The sequence below is a fragment of the Gavialis gangeticus genome, unplaced genomic scaffold (assembly GCF_001723915.1).
Source record: "Gavialis gangeticus isolate Ggan-Ray unplaced genomic scaffold, GavGan_comp1, whole genome shotgun sequence".
In the NCBI taxonomy this organism is placed as follows: domain Eukaryota; kingdom Metazoa; phylum Chordata; order Crocodylia; family Gavialidae; genus Gavialis; species Gavialis gangeticus.
The window spans coordinates 13,822,021-13,826,145 of NW_017729015.1; the positions used below are offsets into that span (position 1 = coordinate 13,822,021).

General features: G+C 47.4%; 1 protein-coding gene across 1 annotated transcript in view; it reads left to right on the plus strand.

Annotated features, from left to right (window-relative positions):
* Positions 1-4,125, plus strand: part of NFYC (nuclear transcription factor Y subunit gamma) — an 80,611-nt gene that overhangs the window by 483 nt on the left and 76,003 nt on the right. The gene's annotated exons all lie outside the window — the stretch shown is intronic.

Consider the following 4,125-nt stretch of genomic DNA (forward strand, 5'->3'; position numbering starts at 1 on the left):
TGGTGTCTTCCCTTCCCCCACCCTGCGCGAGCCAGCTCCGCTCCCATTGGTCGCGCGGCGTCGCCCGCGCTGATTGGCGGGCGGCGAGGAGGCGGGCTCTGAGGCGTTCCTGCCGATTGGCTGCGGGCGAACGGACCGCGGAGGAGACTGGGGGCGGATTCAGCTGTGATGGAAGGAAGGGGGTTGGGCAGCTAGAGACGGGTGAGGTCAGGCTGGGGCAGGGTCAGGCCCAGCTAAACTATCCTCTACAATCAATCCAGCATCTAAACTCTACGTGAGACTATCAGCTGCCCTGGATAAAGCAGGGGTGGGGGGAAAATAAATGCAAAAACCTGAAATGACCAAACTCTGCATCTAACATATATCCTGACAATACGAGGAGCGAGGAAAGGCTCCCGGGAGCACCCAGAAATAATCCAAGTTGTTTGGCTTTGTGGTTGTTTCTTTCCTCTGAGGGTTTTGAGAGCGATTTATGAGATTTAAATGTCGGGCTGTGCTCTGAAACTGGGTGGGAGCAGTGGGGGCCTTTTAAACAAGTCCTGAAGAATTGCAAAGTTTTTTAAAATTTTTTTTAAGTAAAATGATCAAATTGATTTAAAAACGCAATTCCCTGCAGCATTCAACTGCAACTATTGCCATGTTTGCGCTCTGCAGATGAAGGTGGCTAAAACAAAATTAAACTGGCTGCTTAGACGTTTGTTTCTGGACCTGAGAGAAATGAAAACACTAAACGAATGATGTCCAACTAACAAATCCTTTATTTTTTTTAACTGGTCTGTATTAAATGTATCCTACATATGTACGCATAGAACATTAGCGTCTTAAATTGTGCGTTAAGCTAAGCTCTTCCATCACCTTGTGAAATTGGCATTGTCTGCTGTCACTTTGGCTGCTTACCAGCACGGGGAAAAAAACACAGTATTTTATTTTCAGCTGCTTGGGTTCCTGCACCCGGCACAGCACGTGCCCAGAGGAGGTATCACATTAATTTAACCCGGCTCTCCCGATGTCTGTATAGATCGTGCACTGATTGAATCGGCTTCAGATAAAAGTGCCAAAAAGCCCTGCTGAGCTGCATGATCTATAGAGACGTTGCATAGATCAAACCAATGTGATGCCTCTTTCAGTAAAGCACTGGGATTTTTTTTGGTAGGGTTTTTTTTCCATGTCTGTCAGCAGCCTCTGTGATTGTCTGTTTAGATGCTTATGTGGTCATTACCATTAATATCTGAGCGCCATGCATTACTTGCTTTTATTCTTATGTTATCCCTGTGAAAAAGGGAAGTATTGCCCCTGTATTACAGATGGGGACCTGAGGCACAGGATCGAGGACTTGCCTAGGGTCACACTGGAAGCCTGTGGCTGAATTAGATTTGAAGGATTTAAGCGTGTCAACTGAGGTCTAAGAGCCCCATCTCTTTGCCCACCCTTTCTCTGGAAGTTATACAGGGAATCATTCTCAGAGCTGCAAATAGCACCCAAACCTGCTGACACCCAATTCAGTACTTAGTGGGAGATTGGTCTAAAGTACTGATGTCAAAGATATGGCCAGCCTCCAACGCTGCCCCTGGGTCTCATAGTTGACCCACGTGGTGCACACCAGACCAGCCCCATGCAGAGGGCCCAGAGCGCATGCTGCATGGTTACCTGTTCCAGCTGGAACAGGATGCATGCTGCAAGTGTTGCACAGTCTAATTGGTCTGGGGTGCAAGCTGCATGTGACACCCTCTGGATCCATTGTGCAGGGTGAGGAGCGCGTGGGTCCCCCATGTGTTGCATCCATCACCTGTCCTGGCTAGACTGGGACTGAGCGTCCACTCCAGCCAGTCTGGAACCCATGCTCCATGGGCACCCACCCCAGACCAGCTGGAGCAGGTGTCTCGTTTGGCTGACTGGTTGGATCAGGTGCCACAAGCAGTGGATCCAACATTGTGCGGGGGTGGGGGTGGAAACCATGGACCTGATGTGGCCGGTGGAGCTAGGTCCATGCCAGTCATCCAGGGTGTGGACCAGTGCTCATCCTCACCCCACCCCCCCGGTTCGTTCTACAGCAAGTGATAATAGCTGAATTCTCACTGAGCCCAGTGTCAGATACAAGATTTCAAGAAAAAAATTGTGTTGAGAGTTCCCAGGCTATTCCAACATCTCTATGAACAAGTCCTCAATGAATAGTCCTGCAATAGTCTAAAGCAGCTGGGCTTAAACTGATGTGAAATGGCAATTTAGTAACTGGCTGCATTTGTGGCTCTGGATGAAGGACCTGGGACCATGTAAGACGGGTTTACTTTGTCAGTTTATAAGGTGCAGTAGGATTGCAAAGGACCTTTTGGGTCACTGATTCCAGCCTCCTGCTATCACAGGCAACCATGTTGTATAATCCCTTTCATAAATAGATCAAGCTTAATCTTGAAGACTAGATTTTTTGCACCCATTTCTCTTATTGGAAAGGTGTTGCAGAATCTTATTCTTGTGATGTTTAGGAACCTTCTAATTTGCAGCCTAACTTTATTCCTAGCCAGTTTATATAATTTATGTATCAATCATAAAGAAAAATAACCTTGTATAACTTTGCTTCTCTTCACATAACCTCTACCAGTGTATTGGTATCTAGAGCTGTTTTCTCCGTGTCGATCACATTGGAGTGAATGCAGTTTATATGCATTTCAAAACTAATGCAAAATTTCTTGTCAGATGAACCAGAAAATACCATGTGCTAGAAACCCCCACACAACAGGTTGAGAGAATTGCTTTTTGGGAGGGAGGGACATAGGACCATTTGAGACTGCTCTCAGCTCTGCTGCTGGTTGACTGAGTGACCTTGAGCAAGTTGTATAACCTGTACCATTATTTCTCATTTATCTTTTCCTGCTGTGTAGGCTTATGCAAGTTTAATCTTGGTAAATAGTTTTGAGATCCTAGTATTGAGAATACTATATGAATGCAGAATAACAACCATTAGCCTTCTCTATATACATAAAATAGTTAAACTTGTAAAGTGAAGGTGATCTTTGAAATCCTGTATTCTATTTCTTTTTATAGCAGTAAGATCATTTTGCAAAAGTTAAACTGTAAATATTTAGAATGAATTTGGAGGTTTCTAGAGGTAAGGTTTATGTTGCAGGGGTGGACAGAAGGAAAACCTTCAAGAGAAGATCGTATTTTGACATTTTTAATGACATTCTTATGTGCAAGGGAAAAGAGTGACATCAAACCTCAAATCCCCGATTTCTTTGTATGATGTGGAACATTCATTTCTTGATAAAGTGACAATATAGAAGTGTTAAACCACAAAAGCTTTTAGCCTTCAGTTAAGTGAAGATAAACTTTCTTTCATTATTAGCATGGGGGAAACATATGGACTAGCTGTCAATTGTCATGCTGTAAGGGCTATTTATCTTTAATGGATGTGTAGGTGTAGTCTTCCTTAGGGGTGCACTAGTAAAGATTTTCATGGCCAATATCGGCGGCTGATTGTTAACCAGCCATATTGGTCTATACTCATCCAATAGCCGATTTACAGGAATGCAGCCTGGCAGCTTGGAGAGCAGCATCTGGCTGGTAAGTGTGGGGAGAAGGGGCAGTGGGGGGAAGATCGAGGCCTCCACAATGAGGGAGAGAGAGGGGCACGGGAATGGGCAGGTGCTGCCCAGCCAGGGCAGTGAATATGACCCTGGGAGCGGGATGGAGCCGTGGGCTGTTCATCCAGGAGCCATGGCAGGGGGGCAACTCCTTGACACTACACACACGCTCGGGGGAATCATGGGGTGCTTGTGCCCTCCAGATGTGTGGTGGGCCGTCCACTGTGGGTTCAAGGCCAGGGGCTGTGCTGGCCTCTTTCTGGCAGGGGGGCTGGGCTTGGGGCAGGTGGCAGCAGCTCTGGGAGCAAGGGCTACAGGAAATTTTGAGGTAGCTGTAGCCCACTCCATAGTCACTCCTTCCAGCGGTGCCCTCACCTACCCCAAGCCCAGTCCCTGCTCAGCTGGGAAGAGGCCAGTGCAGCCCCTGGCCCAGAACCCACAGCAGGCAGCCTACCTCTCCCTCATGCACAAATCCAGGGGGCACATGCCCCCTATACCTCTCCTGGGGATGCATGCAGCTGCATGGCACTACCCCCCCCCCCCCCCC